The sequence below is a fragment of the Macrobrachium nipponense genome, chromosome 1 (genome assembly GCF_015104395.2).
Source record: "Macrobrachium nipponense isolate FS-2020 chromosome 1, ASM1510439v2, whole genome shotgun sequence".
NCBI classification, from domain to species: domain Eukaryota; kingdom Metazoa; phylum Arthropoda; class Malacostraca; order Decapoda; family Palaemonidae; genus Macrobrachium; species Macrobrachium nipponense.
Genome location: NC_087200.1, coordinates 196,898,492 through 196,920,086, shown reverse-complemented (window position 1 = coordinate 196,920,086; position 21,595 = coordinate 196,898,492).

Below are 21,595 nucleotides of genomic sequence, written 5' to 3'. Positions count from 1 at the left end.
CTGTTTTCTTATGTAGGCTAGAGCTGTCGTGTTGTCTGAGTTTACTTGCAACACTGAGTTTGAGACTTGGGATTCCCACTGCCTGAGAGCTAGATGCACTGCCACTAACTCTTTCTCGTTGATGTGCCAGGACACCTGTTCCCCCAGTTTTCCCCCTTCCAGGTGCCTGACACTTCCCTCGGGCCCAACGTCGCCCCCCATCCCATTTCTGAAGCGTCTGTAAACACTAGGGAGGGGTTCGGTAACTGCAGCGATAGTCCCTCGTTTAGTCTGCCTGGTTCTAACCACCAGCTGAGGTTTTCCTTTATTTCTTTGGAGAGAGGAAAAGAGTCCCACGGATCCTGATTCCTCTGGTCCCAATTCTCCTTTCAAGAAGAATTGAAGGGGTCTTATGTGAAGCCTCCCTAGAGAAACAAACTGTTCCAACGAGGAGAGGGTCCCCAGAACACTCATCCATTCCCTCGCGGAACATTGTTCTTTCTCTAGGAAGGTCTTCACTTTTAGAATACATCGCTCCTGTCTTTCTATGGACGGAAACACTTGAAAATAAAACCCGAGAATCCATCAGGAATCCCCAGATAGACAATGCTTTGCTGGGGATCCATCTGGGATTTCCCGAGGTTCACTAACAGTCCCAGGGACTGAGTCAGATCCAACGTCGATCTTAGGTCCTCCAGACACTGATTCCTGGATTGAAAGCGAATCAGCCAATCGTCGAGATACAGAGAGATTCTTATTCCTTTCAAATGTAGCCAATGGGCTACGTTTTTCATCAATCCCGTGAAAACTTGGGGAGCTGTGGGCAAGACCCGAAACAAAGGGCTGCGAAGAAAACTGAAATACTTTGGCCCTGTACCATAAATCTTAGGTACTTTCTGGACGAGGGATGAATGGGTACATGAAAGTAGGCATCGTAGATCCAATGACACCATCCAATCCCCTTGTCTTAGCGCTGAGAGAACTGATGAAGTCGTCTCCATTGTGAACGTTGTTTTGATCACAAAGTGATTCAGGGCGCTTACGTTCAGCACTGGTCTCCACTCCCCCGAGGCTTTTGGTACCAGGAAGAGGCGATTGTAAAAGCCTGGAGATTGAAGGTCTAATACCTTTTCTATCGCCTTCTTTTCTAACATCTGTTGCACCAGATGTATGAGGGCTTGGTTCTTTAAAGGATCTCTGTATCTTGCCGCCAACTCCCTTGGAGTGGTGGTTAAGGGAGGTTTTTCCCTGAAGGGGATCAGATATCCTCTCTCGAGGATAGAGAGGGACCAGTTGTCCGCCCCTCTCTGAGCCCAGACCTTTCGCAACCTCAAAATAGTTGGCTCTACTGGAGTCTGGAGGACTCCTGTCTCACTGCGGCTTTGAGAATGGTCTTCGAGAAGATCGTCCTCTCTTAAACGGTCTTCTACTCTTAAGTGCGGCGGGTCGAGGTTGCTCTTCCTCGAAAGGGCTGTTGGAAGGACACTTTATTCGTACCTCCCTCTCTTTTAGCCATCGGCACAGCAGGTTTAAGCCTCTTGGCGGACTGGGCAAGAAGATCTTGCGTAGCCTTCTCCGAAAGCGATCTAGAAATGTCCTTCACTGTCTCCTGAGGAAACAGGTATCCCGAGAGTGGGAAAAAAGCAAAGAAAGAGGGCTCTCTGTAAGGGAGAAACTGACTTGGAGAGAAACGAGCTGTATACTGATCTGTTTTTGAGCACTCCTGCTCCAAAGAGAGAGGCCACTTCTGTGGATCCATCCATGACTGCCTTGTCCAGGCACGAAAGGACACTGGATAACACCTCCATCGTCACAAACTCCGGATCCTGCGCTCTTTTTGCTAGAACTCCTAAAGCCCAATCCATGAAGTTGAAGACTTCTAATGTGCGAAATAGACCCTTGAGTAAATGGTCCATCTCACACATTCCCCAAGACGCTTTAGCTGACAGTAGAGAGCGTCTTCTAGAGGAGTCCACCAATGCTGAAAAATCCGCGTTTGCAGAAGCCGGAAGGCCTAGCCCCATGGGCTCCTTCGTGTCGTACCAGACACCCGGCTTACCTGCTAATCTAGACGGAGGGCACAAAAACACCATCTTACCTGCCTCCTTCTTAACCAGGAGCCAGTTCTCTAGATTCTTAATAGCCTTTCTCATAGAGAGAGTAGCCGCATCTTGACAAAAAGAGGGGGACTTTGCCAACTTAGTACTTGACAGAAGAGAGCCTGGAGAGGGAGGATCAGCCGAACACAGCGAGTCCCCAAACTCTTGAAGTAGCAGTGACGAAAGTCTCTTATAATCAGAGATTCCTACTTCTTTCGTTTCTTCCTCCTCCGAGACTTCCTCCAAGGTTACGTTCGGAGAGGGAGACTTCTTAGGAGAAGAAGTCCTGGAAGGCATGCGACTCTTATCCTTCAAGAGTTCGCCAGATGAAGCCGCAAGTTCAATACCCGGGATATGCTTCCTCGGGAAAGAAGAATCCTCCGCTTCCTGCCGCTCCACAGGTTCTTGATACCTGATAGGAGAGGATCTAGAGCCTACCTTTCCAGGCTCTTGGCGCCTATCCGGTGAAACACTTGTTTCCATTCTCGAGTAGGGCGTGAATCCAGAGTCAGGATCCTACTCTTCTGTGACTCCCAGGAGTAGGGCGCGAGTCTGAAAAGAGGCTCCTTTCAGGCTCTTGAAGCCTACGAGGAGAGGCGTAAGAGCCTACTCCTGAGCCTCTTCCAGGAGTAGGGCGCGAATCCCTGGCAAGGCTCTTCTTAGGCTCTTGTTGCCTTTGCGGAGAAGCGCTTGCACCTACTCTTGCTCGTCTTACAGGAGTAGGGCGCGAATCCAAGATTAGGCTCCTTTCAGGCTCTTGACGCCTGCTAGGAGATTGGTAAGCGTCAACTCTAGAGACTCTTCCAGGAGTAGGGCGCGAATCCATGTTTAGGCTCTTTCCAAAGTCTTGGAACCTGCTAGGAGAGGCACTTGACTCCCTTGAGGAAAGCCTATCGCGAGCTACCGGTCTCGAGGAATGTAAAGGACTTCTATTATCCAGGCGTCCTACCGAAAGTTGGCGCCTTCTAGACAAGTCATCAAAATCTTTCGAAGGAGAGCCCTTCTCACTTCTATCCCTATGGGCAGAGCGTACCCTCTCTCGTTCCTTCCTTCCACTTGAAGAGGAGATCCTACTCCTAGGAGATCGTTCGACTGATACTAATCGATCACTACCTTCTCGCGTGGAGAATTTCTCCTTACTCCTACAAGGAAAGGATCTAGAGCCTACGTCTTGGCGCTTGCGCTATGATCTCCTAGCATCCGAGCTTCTGCGCGGGGAATACAATCTTCCCTGTCTAGACGAAGCATAAAACGAGTCGTCTACTCTCGGGGGAGAAGAGGTTCTTACTGGTGAAAAGCGTCTACTATACTCCTCCTTCCTACTAGGAGAAGGCCTCGTAAAAGAGCTCTTTACTGGAAGAGAGGAGTCCTTCCTGCGAGAAGGATCCTTGCGCCTACTAGTCGAAAGAGAGCCTACTAATGATGATAGATTCGCTTGAAGGTCCAACAGGAATCTCTTAATAGATGAACAAATCCCTTCTGGTGAAGATTCAGGAGACTTCATAACTTTCTTAGGTGAAGGAGAATACTCTGGAAAAGGCTCCGGGCTAGAGTCAAGAGCGCCTTCTCCTGACGGTTTCCAGGCTCTCTTGAGAGGGCGCGATTTGGAAGAGGAGCTCCATCCACGCTTAGGTGAGGACGAATCTGAATCGGAAAAACACTTCCTTAGGAGGCTTTTCCTATAGCTCTCCAAAGCAGCCTGGGACGAGCCTACAGGATCTGCTGAAGGGACGCCTGACCGTTGGGGATACTCTACATCCCTCTTGCGGCTTTCGACATTCCTCCTCCCTTGGGCATGGGAGTCTGAAAGAGGTCTAGGCCTAGGAGCGATGCGGAGTCGGTCAGACGCCCCCTCCACTGCACTGGGGACACTGCACACGTCACTACACACTTCACTCTTACCTTGGTCTATATCACGCAATTGCTGTTGCAAATTGCAAATTGCAAATTGACGCTTCCACAGCGGCTCTCTCGGCAGACGCATCTACGAGTTTGCTGCGGGGGGAAGGAGCTGAAACCAAAAAGGAAGATGGCGAAGCTACTGCAGGGTTAGATACTATCCTGTTCCGCAGAACAGGATCAACTTGAACTTCTAGCCGAAGCTTTCCTAATTCTATCTTTCTCTAATTTTTTCACGTATGCAGTTAGATCTTTCCATTGCACTTCAGTTAAAAAAACTCACATGATCACATGTATCCTTAACTGAACAATCCCTTCCCCTACATTTTACACAAACAGTGTGAGGGTCCAAAGTAGCCTTAGGCAACCTCACCTTGCATCCTTCATTTATACATACTCTAAACAGAGTTCCAGGTGTTAAATCAGACATATTATCAAACAAATACCAAAAAACAGCGTATTGCCAACAACAAAGATCAAATACTTAACCCAAATAATCCTCGGCGAAGCAAGCAAGAAATTCTATGCAGGAGCTACCAACAAAGTTGTTGTTAGCACCAGCGACAGAGAAAATCTGTCAGAAAACGGAAATGATTCCTATTACCGCCACCCAGCGGCGGTAGGGGGTGATCACCTGACCTACCTGTAGCGTGTGCCGCGAGTTTTGAATTCTGTTGGACGTCAGAGACATTAGCTAAGTATATATCTGCCGGGTAAGTTGCATGTGTAAAAACCTTGGTTCCTACCTGATAGGTGGTAGACTTCGTGGCTGTTGCCCGGTAGTCTGCATCACCTCAAGACTTTAGCAAGATATGTGATCTATGGCTAAGAGTTCTTGTTTGTCTGCCGATGGGGTATGAACCACTTATATGACAATACACCTTATGAAGGAGCACACAACCAATCCCGACCACCTGATCCTAACCACCATGTTAGTAGAAAGAATTGTTCTGAGTTATCCCCAAACTCATTACAACCACCATAACACGAAAACACAATACGCATACATACATAAATTCCAAAAAAAATTTTTACCATACTCCTCCAAAAAGATATCACAAGAGTTCCTTACTGAACAACAGTGACTGGCCGCCTGTGCAGCATCGAGCCCTCTTTGTCAGCAGAAATCTAGAACATATCTAGTAGAAGGTATGTACAAAGTTAAGGATTGGTGTTGGCTCCCGTACCCAGTATCGTATCCGCCGATACGAATGGACCCAGAGAAAAAAATTTCTCGTATGTCACGCGAACGTCTTTCAGATAGTGAGATGCAAATACCGAGTTGCACCTCCAATATGTCGTATCAAGGATTTACTTTAGCGACATATTCTTCTGAAAAGCGAGAGATGTCGCCACTGCTCTTACCTCATGAGCCTTCACTCTTAAGAGTGGAAAAAGAGTCGTCAGGACAAAACTTGTGAGCATCTGTAATGACGCTCCTTACGAAGAAAGCTAACGCATTCTTTGACATGATTCTTGTGGGGTCTTTAATCGAACACCAAAGACCTTGTCTAGAGCCTCCCATTTGTTTCTTCCTGTGCAAGTAGAACTTCAGGGCTCTTACAGGGCAAAGAGACCTTTCTGCTTCTCTACCAACGAGACTCGATAAGCCTTTATCTCGAATCTCTTGGCAGGGATTCGAGGGGTTTTCGTTTTTCGCTAGAAAAAGTGTTCTAAACGAGCAGAAGGCCGAGTCTCTGTTGAATCCGACTTCATCTTCTAGGGCATGAAGTTCACATTCTTTTGGCTGTAGCCAGAGATAAGAGAAACAAGCATTTCCTTGTTAAATCCCTAAACGAAGCTAAATGAGGAGGCTCGAATCTTTCAGACGAAAGGAACTTGAGAACCACTCAAGGTTCCAGCTGGGGAGGAGCTGGGTTCTCTAGACTTTGTAGTCTCAAACGATCTAATAAGATCGTGTAGATCTTTATTGTCAGCAAGCTCTTGGCCTCTATTTCTGAAGACTGCCGAAAGCATGCTTCTGTATCCTTTTATAGTAGATACAGACAAGTGAGAGTCCTCTCTCAGGAACAAAAGGAAATCAGCGATTTCGGTTACAGAGGTACTGGAGGAGGACAACTTCTTAGACTTACACCACCTTCTAAAAAACCTCCCACTTAGACTGATAGACTCGTCTAGTGGAAGCTCTGCGGCTCTGGCGACAGCGCTTGCAGCCTGTGAGAAACCCTCTCGCTCTGACAAGTCTTTCGATAGTCGAAAGGCATTCAGAGCGAGAGAGCGGAGGTTTTGATGATACCTCTCGAAGTGTGGCTGTCTGAGAAGATCCATCCTTCTTGGAAGGGATCTGGGGAAGTCTACTGTCCACTCCAGCACCTCTGCGAACCAATCCGTGCTGGCCAAAAGGGGGCTATCAGGGTCATTCTTGTTCCGTTGGACGCTACAAACGTTTCAATACTTGTCCCAGGCAGGTTTTGAAAGGGGGAAAAGCGTACACGTCTACATGAGACCAATCTAGCAGAAAGGCGTCGACAACGAGAGCTCTTGGGTCTTCCACCACTGAGAAAAAGACTTCCAGCCTTTTGGAAAGGAATGTGGCGAACAGGTCTACATGAGGAGTTGCCCCAAAGAGACCAAAGACTGACACACTTCTGAGTGAAGGGTCCACTCCGTGTGAAGGAACTGGCTTCTCCTGCTCAGCCTGTCTGCCCTGACGTTCCTTGTTCCCTGAACAAATCTCGTTAGGAGGGGAGATGTTCCTCTGGGAGGTCCAAAGTAGCAGATCTCTTGCTAGTTTCGTATAGGAACAAGGAGTGTGTTCCTCCTTGTTTCCGAATATAGGAAAGAGCGTAGTGTTGTCCACATTCACTTGGACCACACTGTTTGTCACAAATGGTTCGAAGAACTTTAGAGCCAAGTGTACTGCTAGAAGTTCTTTGCAATTTATGTGCCAGGACACCTGTGCTGCCTTCCAGGTGCCTGACACTTCTCTCGGCCCTAGCGTTGCTCCCCAACCCTTCTCCGATGCGTCGGAATATAACACTCGGCTTGGGTTCGGAACTTCCAGAGAGATTCCCTTGTTCTCTTTTAGAGGGGACAACCACCATTCCAGGTGTGATTTCATTTCCATTGGAAGGAGAAAACTGTCGGAGAGAAGTCCCGTCTTCCAATTCCATGATCTCCTTAGGAAGAACTGAAGAGGACGAAGATGAAGTCTTCCTAGAGGAAAGAACTGTTCGAGCGAGGAAAGGGTCCCTAGAAGGCTTAACCATTCCCTCGCCGAAGTACGTTCCTTCCCTAAGAGAGAGACTTTCTCCAAGCCTCTCACGATTCTCTCTTGCGAAGGAAATACTCGAAAACCCCGAGAATCCATCTGAATCCCCAGATAGACTAAGTTCTGTCTGGGGATCAGCTGTGACTTCTCGAGGTTCACGAGTAGTCCCAACGACTTTATCAGGTTTAGGGTCAAAGTAAGGTCCTCCAAACACTGTCTCTCTGATCTGGCCCTGATGAGCCAGTCGTCCAGATACAGAGAGATATTGACACCTTTGAGGTGAAGAAACCTCGCCACATTCTTCATCAGGCTTGTTGAAGACTGAGGAGCTGTGGACAGGCCGAAACACAAGGCCCTGAACTGAAAGATCCTTCCCCCCGTCATGAAACGGAGGTACTTCTTCGAAGAAGGGTGAATCGGGACATGAAAATAAGCGTCCTGGAGATCCAGAGACACCATCCAATCTCCTTGCCGCAAAGCCGCAAGGACTGAGGCCGAAGTCTCCATAGAGAACTTCTCCTTCAGAACAAACTTTTTTAGAGCGCTGACATCTAGTACCGGTCTCTAGCCCCCCGAGGCTTTTGCAACCAGAAAAAGAAGATTGTAAAACCCCAGAGAGTTTTGATCCAGTACTAATTCTATCGCTCTTTTGTCCCACATTTGATCCACCATCAGACGAAGAGTATCCCTCAGTACAGGGTCCCTGTATCTGGCTGACAGTTCCCGCAGAATAGTCGTTAGGGGAGGACTGTCCTGGAAGGGGATAAGATATCCCTTCCTGATTATTGACATCGACGAGGCGTCTGAGTTTATGAGTGTCCAGGCCTCTGCAAATTCGAGTAGCCTGGCACCTACTGGTGTTTGGAGGTTGGCTGTCTCATTTCCCTTTCTTAAAGGGACGGAAAGCAGGTCTACCTCTCCTCTCAGGGCCTCTCCTTTTTGAGGGAGCTCTGGAGGGAGGGCCTCCTCGAAAGGGCTGAATCGAAGAAGTAGGTCCTTTCTTCTCAACCACAACAGGCGGTCTCTTCTTCCTTGCAGACTGAAGGAGATCATCTTGTGTCGCCTTCTCAGTCAGTGAGCGAGAAATGTCCTTCACTAACTGAGTTGGAAACAAAAAGTCTGACATGGGAGCAAAAACCAGGGCTGCTCTCTGTGAGTGTGAAACAGCCTTGGTTAGGAAAGCACTAAAAATAATCTTCTTAAGGAGTCCCGCTCCAAAGAGGGAGGAGACTTCTCCCGATCCGTCTTGTACTGCCTTGTCAATACATGACAGTATACAAAGAATGACTTCGGGGTCTAGACCTTCTGAGTCATGGGCTTTCTTTGACATCACCCCAAGGGACCAGTCTAGGAAATTAAAGACTTCCAAAATATGGAAGAGTCCCTTGAGGAGATGATCTATCTCAGAAATAGTCCAAGTCACACGAGCTCCGTTCAATGCGTGTCTACACGAGGAATCAACTAAGGTTGAAAAATCAGCTTCAGCCGAGGCTGGGAGAGAAAGGCCCATGTTCTCCACAGTTCGGTACCACACACCTCTTTTTCCAGAAAGTATGGCTGGAGGCATACAGAAGGTAGTTCTGACAAGTTCCTTCTTTGTCAACATACATTTGTCAAGAGACTGGAGAGCCCTCTTCATAGAGATAGTCGGTCACATCTTCAGAACCGACGAAGACTTTGGCACAATTGCACTCGAAAATAGCGATCGAGGAGAAGGAGGAGCAGCAGGAGTCAATGAATCTCCATACTCTTGCAAAAGAAGGGCTGTCAAAACTTTATAGTTCGAGAAACCTTCTCTACCATGAGCCTCGTCTTCCAAATCTTCGTCTAAACCGGGAGGAGAATCAGCCTTAAATACGGGAGGATCTTCACAAACCTCTCTCTCTGCGGGAGACAAACTCCGACTAGGAGAAGGACTCATCAAGTTAACAGTCTCTCTCTCAAGTCTACTTGGCGCCTCGCGCCTGCTGGCGCCTCGCGCCTGGCTGGCGCTCGCGCTGTGGCTGGCGGCCTCTGCGCCTTGGCTGGCGCTCGGCCGGCTGGATGGCTCGTCCGCCTGGCTGGCGGCTCTCGGCGCCTGGCTGCGCTCGCTCCTGGCTGGCGCCCTCGCTCCTGGCTGCGCCTGGCCTGGCGCCTCGCTCCTGGCTGCGCCCTCGCTCCTGGCTGGCGCCTCGCGCCTGGCTGGCGCCTCGCGCCTGGCTGGCGCCTCGCGCCTGGCTGGCATCTCGCGCCTGGCTGGTGTCTCGCGCCTGTCAGGATCCTTGTCTGGCGTATCGCGCTTGGCTGGCGCCTCGCGCCTGTTAGGCTCTTCGCGCCTGGAGACGTCTCGTGCCTGGAAGGCTCTTCATGCCTAGATAAGAATAGTTTTTTTTCCAACGCCTGGTAGGCTGTTCGTGGCCTAGAAAGCTGTTCGGACCTGTAAGACTTTTCTAGTCTATCTGGTGCCGCACGCCTGGCCGACGCTTCGCGCCTGGAAGAAGAGGCCTCACTTCTGGCTGGAGTCTCGCGCCTGGCAGGAGAAAGGAGACGAGACTTCTTAATAGGAAGCCTAGCGTCCTTTTTGCGAGGAGGATCTCTCGAAAGAACTCGAAATAAAGAGGATAACTGTTCTTGTACAGCTAACAAGATCCTCTTCGAAGCTACACCAGCGTCCTCTTCAATGGGAGAAGCAGGAGACCTCGAAGGTGTACAATCCTCAACTTCAGATTGTGGAGACGTCGAGACCATCTTTGCCTTCTTGATAGATGAGGGGGCTTCCTCCGAGAAGCGCTCCGGGCTCGAGTCAAAAGCGGGTTCTTTCCAGTGCCTTTTCAGTGGCCTAGATAGATCCAAGTCCTTCCACCCTCTTTTAGGTGAAGGAGAACCGGACGAAGAGAAACACTCTCGTAGGACGCTCCTCTTGAAGCGGTCCTGAGCAGTCTGACCGGTGGGGATTCTCCACGACCTCCGTAAGGCTTTCGACTTTCCTTCTCCTCTGGGTATGTGAGCTTGGAAGAGGTCTAGGCCTGGGAGCATCGCAGAGACGGTCAGACGCCCCCTCCACAACACTGGGAACACTCACTTCACTAAGCATATCACTATCACTTCCCTTACCTTGCATGGCCGCCATTTTGGTCCTCATCTTATGAAGAGTAGCCTTCAGATCTGCGATTTCAGAAGCCGAATCTAAATGCAAAGCCTGTGAGGGTTCAGATACAGAGGGAGAATCAAATTCATTAATAAAAGGAGACTTAGACTCAAGAAAAAGGCTCAATAGGCCTTGTACTTACACCCTTATGTGCAGCCCGTCTAATTCTATCCCTCTCTAACTTCTTCAAGTAAGAATTTACAGTCTTCCATTCATTAGCATTCAACCTTTCACACTCATTACAGGTGTTAGCTAAAGAACATTCAAACCCCCACCCCTACACTTACGACATACAGTGTGAGGATCAACTGAAGCCTTCGGTATCCTCACCTTGCAGCCTACATTCACACACACTCTCACACTAACACTTGAATCAGACATTCTAGCAGAAAAATCAAAAGCAAGTCCAAATCCAGTCCACGGTAGCGAATGCCAAAACAACGATCCAGGTACGTCACAAAAAATCCAATAAAGTTGATCAAAAGTCTTGAAAAGCGAATTCCAGTCAGGAGGTAGTAACAACAATGTTGATACCACCGGCGACAGAGAAAATATGATAAAAAACGGGAATGGTTCCTAGTCCTGCCACCCAGGGCAGGCCGGTAGATCACCTGACCTACCTGTAGCGAGTGGCGCGAAATTTGAATTTCTATCGGGGACGATGGAGTCTTAGCTAAGTATATATCTGACAGGTAAGTTGATTGTATGAAAATATATTTTTACGTACGTATGAATTCATAACTATGTATTATGTAAAATGGGTGTGCCTGCCACAACATTTCATTGCGATATTATTTCCTTTAATAATAATACACAATATCTTTGGTATCATGGAAATAAAAGAAACTACGTTTTTACAATTTTACTCAGCATTACTTGTAAAGTTCACATTACCAACCCCCAAACTGGCCCCTCTGATTTCCCATATTCTCCGTGTTACAAGACCCTGTTCGTGTTACTCAGTATTGCACATTTTTTTTTCAAATACAGCGTCAGTTTCACATACATGTGAAATCAAACACCCACCTCCCTAAAACCCGCCCAAAATTCTTCCGACCAATCAGAGATCTTATCACCAACGGCTTGCTGATACCCAAATTGCATTTCATATTATTTAGCAAGAAGTATTTGCAGAGTTAAAACCCAACTCTCCACATCCTCAAAGTGACCATATTTTCACCTATAATTGTGATAGTTCTGTTAAGTAATCCGGACAACCTAACTTTAATGTTGAGAAAACCTACCTGTGTTCATGGTTCGTCGGGTATTTGGCCATATCTGATTCCAAGATTCAAGATACACTTTAAAGAATCGAAGACGAGAGTCCACACATTCGTAAAGAGGGACCATCCTCCCATGTAAGGTAAAGCTCCCAAACTATACTTCTCTATTATTAGTTAGATCAATTGTGGTTTGGTGTTAGTAAGTTTTAGTAATCATCTGGTAGAAGTTATTATTTGGGTAATTGTTATTTACCACCATATTTCTACCTAACAATCCCACATCATTTTACCAACTCGTACCTTCTGTGCTCTCCTACCCCCAGCACCCCATCCTCCCCCTGTCAAACATGTCTCCCTCTTAGTTACTTATCCCACATTGTCTACCAGAACTCAAACATGGCGACTATGTTTACATTTCTTCGCCCCGACCCAAAACTTCAAATATTGTTCAGTCAAACTAGACTATGGCAGTTGACGTTTTCCTGTTATTTTACTTGCTTTACAAGAAGTTAAGGTAACATTTTGCAGGTCGACTGTAGCTAACCTGTTATTTACCTTAGAACTCTGTACATCGGTACATTGCACCCTTTGGCACCATCATATAGTCTTCAAAGGTAAATTAGAGTTTAGTTACAATCGGCCGAATAATTATTACTATAAAAAAACATAGGAAAACGTTAACTGCCATAGTCTAGTTCACCGCAGAACACCAGCTTAGAATTATCAAGTGAGATGACAAGGTTGTATTCACCAAGATAACCTTCTTTTGCAAGTTCTGACTTTAAGGTAGTTTCTTGGACCGATATCGGGCAAGTTTTGTTAATTTTCACTGTAAACCATAATCACACTTAAAAGTTGAAAATATATATGAATTTCCTGTTTTAATGCAAGTTTTGAATATTTCAGTTCCTAAGCTTAGTTTTCCAGGTACAATCCTACAATTGTGGGGAATACAGAGGGAAACTGGGAATTTTGGATGCAGAAAAGATAAAACTGTGAAACATGAGGATGTAACCTCACATCCCCATGTACTTCTGCAAGTTCTCATTGTTTTCATGATTATGTTTTATAGTGACACATGGTACTAAGTAAGTAAGATCTTGCAACCACTAATCCTACAGTTTAGGGGCCCAAATTCACTGCTCCCCTGTGTTTTAAGCTTTCATTCTTATTTTCAATTTCTTCTTTCAACAGATATGCAAACAAAAGTATATTTAGAAGATTGACACCATCTTGATGTTTGCGGAATCGCTTGTCAATAAACTTCCCATTACATGTGTTAAATCCGCACACCACTTGTACCCATAGACGCTGGGGCACTTTCTTCACAAAAATTGTAAACAATGACTTCCAACCACAACTTATCCAAGGAAACTACAATTTTTTGGTAGAAGAAGAAAAAGAAGCGTGCGCTAGATAATCATTTAAATAAATAGTTAAACGGCAGTAGTATAAGGTCATGAATTGCATAAATATTTTACATATTCATGATTATTAATTTGAAAATATTCGTTGTTGAAAAAAAGTAACTAGATTCCTGATTCAAATATCAACAGTTTTGCTGCGAACAGTACCTACAGCGTTCCTCGTACTCTTCTATTGCTGTCATTTTGCCATCTGCTCGTATCTACTTTAGAAATATTTGTAATTTTTGGGGGTTAATTTGGTTGCAGAAAAGGGGTAATAGACATGAATTAAATAAACATTTTGAAGTAACAAAGTAAAGTTAAACTAAATAATGAGTAAAGTAAACAATTAAGGGAACAAAGCTTTGCACCTCATAAACAGTGTAGTTGTGTGCTGCTCGTAACTGTGTTTGTGGAGTGAGCGCTTAGGGACCAAGAACCACAACGTAGTTCAAGTGCAATTTGGAGTGAATCAAGACCAAAACATATATAATTACAATCAAATAAGCACTGTGGAGTTTCAGTTGTGATGGCCGTAAGAGGCAACAAAATGTTTTATTGTGCTGATTACGACTGCAATCTTGAGTAAGATCAATAATAGTTACATATATACGCTAAAAATAAGTGCTGGGAAGGCTGGGAAAGATGGTGGCCCCACTGTGCTTACGAACGGCACCTCCCACGGTGCCGCCATATTGGATTTCAAAACTGCCTTGAAAACACATTTTACGAAGAGCTCACATGCTTATTTTGGTTCGTATGGCACTATCATATATCACATTATGTTGACGAAACTTCCATCTTTTGAATAGTATGCTTAAAGATGTAATAGTATTCTTGTTTCATCAATTAAGTGAATAAGGCTGATCCACGCGATGACGATGGATCCACTGTGGTGTTTCCCCCTATTTAACCATATCACAATAGAAATAATTGGTAAAATTACAGTTTCAACCATTATGGGAAAACTAGAATAAAAATAGGTAGATCTAGTGTACCTATCCGCGGCGGCCCAGAGTATGGCAGTTGCGGTTTTCTATGCAGTTTTACCCCCTGAACAAGAATTTGAAGTAATATTTATTCGGACGACTCTAATTTACCTTTGAACTCTATCCTACGGTAAAGGGGATTCCCATTGGGAACCGGGGTTTTGGGTGGGGACAAAACCCTAACTCTATCCTACGGTAAGGGGGACCCCAGTGGGAACCGGGGTTTTGGGTGGGGAGAAACCACTTGGGGGGTGATTTTGCCGTGTTATTGTGGTATTTCCCACATTTATCACTTTTAAAAACACGAAATACAGGCGGAAATAAGAGATAACAAAACTAGCGATAGTGGAGCCGTTCCACATCCATATTCGTCTACTACTACTACTACCACAACACTGAATCCTACTACGCATGCGCTAATGCTACTGCGCATGCGCTAACTGTAAGGGAGCTTTTTGGCCTAAACTCAGACTGCTTAGTGAGGAAAGAAATGGGGGTTTACGGAGGGATACATTGTATTAGCCAAACACGTTACAGTATGACCCCTACGTTGCTACCGGACTGAGTGAAGGATTGGGTGGTACAGGGTTCCCAGATTTGGCAGTTTCTCACCAAATTTGGCTTTTTTTCCTAATTTGGTGGTAAAAATTCACTTTGGCTGGTTAGGTATTTTGGCTGGTTTTCAAATACTTTCTATTTGAGCTAAACACTGATCCCACTTTTGAGGATCGGTCTCCCCAGATTGGGAATTTTTGAAGGTTTTCAGGAAAATCTGGGGAATTTGAATAGGTTTTCAGTAAACTTGGTAACATTTAAGCAAAATATGTAGATGGAATTAAAATACAAATCACACACACACCAGACGACCACAAAACAGGCCGCCGGATTCTCAGAGAACGAGCCTAATTTCAAAATTTCAATTCATTCTCGTTTATTTCCCTGTATTCTTATATTAGTTTATATTATCTAACTAAAACTATGATGCCGCTATACAAGCATATATATGATAAAAAAATATGCATTTATAAAGATAAATATGAACGCACATATATTTGCCGGTTATTTGGGTTGTTTGGATTTCCATTTTGGCGGGATTTTGGCTGGTTTCATGGTAGACTTTGGCTGGTTGGTAGTGGTGTCATCTGGAACCCTGGCTGGTAACCATACGTTGAGTTACATAAAAGCATTTACCTAATTTGTTTATTAAACATGTTATGTGAATTCTAGTGTTTATTCCTTTTCATTTTTTTTTTTCCATAGTATTTTGTATAATAACTGTTTTGAAATATCCCCACCTAATCAATTCACCATATATAACTTGAAATATTATGTTATAATTGAGGACAGACACCTAAAAATGCCTACGTGTTGATATAGAACTCAGTTTTAGGACGTTTCGATACCTACCTACCTACCTACCTGTTACGTGAAATTGCACATTGCGTTGCATATTACATACACACTCCCCTATATCATTTATACACAAGTCAATCCCTCCCCTTTCCAGTATTCACGACTGCTCTTTACGTTACAACACACCATTTACAATGCATTTCTCACCGATACCAATATCTAGATTAAAGTTTGCCATATTATTTCCTTTTTATAAAACCTACATTTAAATATATTCCATTATACACTTTTACAGACATTACAATTTACACCTCCCTTCCAGTTTCCTTACTATTATGCAGTTATGTATGGTTACTTTTTACATTTTATAAACACTTCCACACCCATCAGTTAGGTTTATAATGTCATTTTATACCTACTGGGGCCGAATCCCATCCCCCGGTTAGGCAACATACCCTTAGGGTTAGTTTGTTATATTTGGTGTTGGTTTACCTACTAAGTTTTACTTCCTTGAAGGGGGTTACCCGGTTAGGCTAGGTTGGTTAGTTCTTCAAGGGTGGATAACCGGGGGGGCGGGGGGGGGGGGGGGTTAGGTTACAATTCCCTACTGGTTACCTATAGGTTAGGTTTGGATAGGTTACATCCTTACTAGGTTAGTTAGGCCTTTACAAGGGGGGGTACGGGGGGCGAAGCCCCCCAATGGTCAGGCAGAGATTACCCTAGTAGGTTAGGTTAGGTTTTAGGTTGGTTAAGGCTTACATTCCTTACTAGGTTAGGTTAGGCCTTTAAGGGGGGGTAAACGGGGGGGCGAAGCTCCCCTGGTCAAGGCAATATTCCCTACTGGTTAGGTAGGTTTAGGTTACATTCCTTACTAGGTTAACGTTAGGCCTAGTATTTCCCTACTAGGTTTTAGGTTAGGTTGCGTTCCTTACTTAGGTTAGGTTAGGCCTTAAGGGGGGGTATGGGGGGGGCGAAGCCCCATGGTCAAGGCAAATGTTCCCTACTAGGTTAGTTTAGGTTGTTAGGTTACATTCCTTACTAGGTTCATTAGGACCAGTATTTCCCCCTAACTAGGTTAGGTGTGGTTACGTTCCTTACTAGGTTTAGGTTAAGGCCTTTAAGGGGGGTACGGGGGCCGAAGCCCCCTGGTCAGGCAATATTCCCTACTAGGTTTAGGGTTAGGTTGGTAGGTTACATTTCCTTACTAGGTTAGGTTAGGCCTTTAAGGGGGGGTAGCGGGGGCGAGGGCCCCCCTGGTCAGGCAATATTCCCTACTAGGTTAGGTTAGGTTAGGTTGGTGTTAGGTTTACATTCCTTACTAGGTTACATTAGGCCTAGTATTTTGCCTACCTAGGTTAGGGTTAGGTTACGTCCTTAACTAGGTTTAGTTAGGCTTTAAGGGGGGTACAGGGGGGGTGAAGCCCCCCCCTTGTTCAGTGCATTCCCTACTGTAGGTTAGGTTAGGTTGTTAGTTATTCCTTACTAGGTTAGGTTAGGCCTTTAAGGGGGGGTAACGGGGGGGCGAAGCCCCCTGGTCAGGCAAATATTCCCTACTTAGGTAGGTTAGGTTAGGTTGGTTTAGGTTACATTCCTACTACAGGTTAGTTAGGCCTTTAGGGGGGGGTACGGGGGGGCGAAAGCCCCCCCTGGTCAAGGCATATCCCTACTAAGGTTAGGTATAGGTTAGGTTGGTTAGGTTACATTCCTTACTTGTTAGGTTAGGCATAGTATTTTCCCTACTAGTTAGGTTAGGTTAACGTTCCTTACTAGGTAGAGTTAAAGGCCCTTTGAGGGGGGTAGGGGCGAAGCCCCCTGGTCAGCAATGTTCCCTACTAGGTTAGGTTAGGCCTTTAAGGGGGGTACGGGGCGAAATCCCCCTGGTCAGGAAGCAGATATTCCTTACTAGGTTAGGGTTAGGTTACATTCCCTTACTAAGGTAGGTTTAGGCCTTTAAGGGTGGGGTACGGGGGCAAATCCCCCTGGTCAGGCAACATTGCCTACTAGGTTAAGTTCCCTACTAGGTAAGGTTACATTCCCTGCTAGGTTAGGTTATGTTAGGTTGGTTTGGTTGTTGGCGGTTCTTTAAGGGGGGTTACAGCAGGCCCAACCCCACCTCTGGTCAGGCAACATCCCCTACAAGTTTAATTAGTTTTGTTATATGCTAACCTATGTTTAATTTGGTCTTTTGTATTTATTAAAACAACTATAGGCCCTATTACACATTTACCACCCAGGACTTAAATCCCACCCCCTCCTGGGCCCGTTATATATGTATTTGTATTATTTCATATTTGAACCCATCCCACATTTACATTTAGTTCCTTAACTACCCATTTACTTTTATTACCCTTAACATTGCCAACTTATCTTGTTAAGTGCTTGTTCATTTACCTCAGCCCCACCCTGCCTCAACCAATAGCATCAAAGCATTTTTACTACTCCACCCCACCTCTCCTACCCTGTTTCTACGGTCTGGCCTCCTGCCACCTCCTAACTGTAGAACTCCACACTGTTGAATCTGCCGCCATGACATCCACTGCTGCATCTACTTCACGCTCACCCCAGCCCCTCACCAGGAACTCTTTGCCAACTTCATGTAACAATTGTTACATGAGTTAAAGATTTTTCTGCCTTTTACTCAGGTAATTATGATCGACTAATCGGTTTTTGCCAGGACCATGGCCTCCTGAGAAAGCAGGTCTTTGCCCCCATTCAGTCGACTCCAAAGATACGGGAGGAGAATGTATAACTTCGTCGGGTACTTGGCTGTTGCTTATTTCAAGCTGCATTTTGAGAAACCCAAGACCCGCCTCCACGCATTCTTAAAAGCAGCTGCTGCTTTGTACCCTCCACCCCTTTAAGGTAAGGTCCAAACATTATTCTTTATATGTTTTAGGAAAGTGAGTGTTAGGCTTTCGCCGAAAGTTGCGTCAAGGTATGTTACTATTCAGTGGGGTGCTGCTAAGACAACTCGTACCTTCCACCTACCCCGCCACCCACCCCCTGTGCATTACCCCCCCCCCCCCACCCCCCCCCCCCTTATGAACATATGGCTCCGTGGTGGTTGGGGAATTTAAACATGGCGGCTGTGTTTACATTGCCTTCACCGTAACGAATACTTGGTACCTTCCTATAGGACCGTTCTTCGGTGACTTAGACTATGGCAATTGACATTTTCTGTTATTTTAGTTGCTTTACAAAGGGTTGTAAGGAATATTTTTTTCGTTGGTTGGAAACTAAACTTTAAATATACCTTTGAGTTTGTTTGGTTGCGGCTATTATGTAACTTTCAAAGGTCAATTACTGCTTAGTTACAGCCGCCCGAATGGATATTACTTTTAAATCTTGTACAGTAACTCAAATAACATAGGAATCAGTCAATTGCCATAGTCTAAGCCACCGCGGATTGCTTCTGTAGAAATACCTAAAAATATATTTGTTGCATCAGAAATAATGTAGTTCCAACGGATTTAACATTTATTTTGACTGCAAACCATCCGATTTAGAGATTTACTATGTAATTGGAGTTTACAAAAACGAGTTTTTCCAGAAAAAGGTTAAATGTCCAGGAGAAGGCCGCACCCGTTTTTCAAGTATTAACGACGAAAAACGGCAAAAAACGACCAGATTGGTGTTGCACATCGCATAGAAACATGAGGAAATGAATAAAAAAGAAACTAAGAGTTACTCTTAACACACAAAATCTAAGCATAAACCTACTACTTCAATTATGGGGGATCCCAGTGGGAAGCGGGGTTTTTGGGTGGGGGGAGGAGGAGAAAAGTGATTTTCGGGACACTACCGAACCTAATACAACCACCTAACCTTACCTAGGGCCCTGTACCCCTACCTAGGCCTAGCGCGGGGGGGGGGCTCCGCCCCCCCTGCGACCCCCCTTAAGGCCACTGCCTAACATCCATCAAACCAAATCCAAAGTGATGGTACTGCTGTATACATCGTTATACTACCACCATTATAATATACTCTATAAATTAATGAAGCTTACCTTAAACTGTTGGTTGATAAAGATGTGCTGCTGCTTTGAGGAAAACGTGAAGCCGTTGCAAGGTTCCCTGACATGCAACTTAAAGTAGGAAGTGGCCAGGTACCCGACGACCACATTGCACTGCAAACAATCGGTAGGAAATCGAAGGTCTGTCAAAATTAATGCCAGAAGGGCCAGCCACTGCCTCTGCCATAGGTACAGGAAGACCAAATGCCGTTTTTTGCTTCATTATTCGAGTATTCAGTCAAACAAGGATACCAGTGGACTCTAGACAGGTAACTTTTTTACTCCGCTGAAATGCTAGTGAAACTTAGTTTTCGACTAAAGTCGTTCATAATTGGTTATGAAACCCATGACGTCATAACGATGTCACACCTCTCAGCCAATAATGAGTAACTGGAACTGCTTTTGTTTGCGTAAGAAAGTAAGTTAGAGGGCTCATTAAAAGTAAACATTGCCGTAGAGGAAACACCTCTCCGACTTAGGAAAACTTCGGGTAAAAAGGCTAAAAACTTAATATTTTTTTTTTCTCTGTAAGTATGCATTAGCGACAATAATGTATTGAGAAGTGTTTTGTTATCACGTCCTTAACATAGTGAACTAAGTTAAAATACGCTACATTATTAATGTCCATAAATGAAATAATACCCTCATGCGGCATTGGAGTTCGGCCCCAAAACGAAATTTTACTACATTTATAATGCAAATATTGTGAGGTAAAATATGGTAGTGCCTAGCCTGTACTACTAGGCTAAACTTGTTTGCCAAACCTAGTACTACCTAGACTATTTCTACAGCTGTCATCCTGTTTCCAAAGCAGTCCTAAGACATTAGATTTTCCAAAATATAGATGCGTCTCAACCTAAACTATTTGCAACCCCCACCCAACCCCAACACGACCCCACGCCCCTGGTGGTACCAACATGGGCCGAAGTAGCAACGAAGCGCCACTAGGCCTATGTTAGTGACAGAACATAAAACATCATAAAATACAACTAGACCTACGTCTAGCGACTATTTCTGCCACTTTTAAATCATTCATATTCTAATGTATAACTGTTTTAGAAGGCAATCACGCCGATAATCAACTTACCTACAGCAAAATTACCCCTTTGTAACGAAGGACTCGAAGGAGCCAAGAAAGACACCAACACCGTTCTAGGAAGACTAACAGACTGGACAGGACTGTCAGGACAGGAAGCTGAAAACGAATTTCTTCACAATCATCGGATAAACAGAGAAAATGCCACTTATTTCACCTTGAATTCCCACCAAAGTTTGCATTTTTATTTAAAAAATTATAAAGAAAAGTTTGGTAAATGAAGTCTTAATTATAAAATCTTAATCTTGAAGTCGAAGTCTCACGCGCTGTCACAAGCAACCAAAAGTAAATCCACATTTTCAATTTCTTAATCCAGAATAATGTAAAACTCGGATTAATTCACGATTTACTTGCATGATGAAAATATATTTTATATCAGTATAAACCACATATCATTGTTAAACCTTCAGGTTACTTTCTCTCTCTCTCTCTCTCTCTCTCTCTCTCTTTATATGTATATATATCTATATATATATATATATACATATATATATATATATATATCACATCACCGTGATTCATATACGTGCATTAATTGCCACAAATGGCCTTTAATATTCAATTCACTCTACCTTGGAATTAATATATTTTCATACATGTTAGTCGAAGGGGAATTTTTTAGTTGCTAACAATTTCGTCCTCTCCTGGATTCGAACCAGCGCACCAGGAATTCAGTGATGTTACCGACGTCAGTAAAGTCCTGACTTTAGTTTACTTTAGATTCTTTAGATGCAAAGTAGTACTACTGCAACAGCTTTGCTTTTTTCCCCTTGTCCAGTAATTTTTAGAAAATATGCTATTTTTTATAGATAAATCAACCCTCACTAAAATATATTTCAAATTATTGCTATTGACGTCTAATCTGAACTATAATCTCAAATATTTGAAAGCCACATATAATTTGAAGAGAAAAACTTAGCATACCTATTCCGTCGTGGGCAGTCAGTATTCTTTGTACATGAAAATAACTACATTCTCTTATAACAAGAAATAAATTGTCTAAAATGTTAACTTATGTGAAGTGCAGCATTTTGTATAAATGAATCATGTACTTTAATGTGAATATATCTGACACAGAGTCAGAAACTACTTAATTAATTGAAAAATTATTACCTTAATGAGTCATCAGTAATTTATCTCAATATATTTGGTAATGTGTGTATGTATGTATGTATGTATG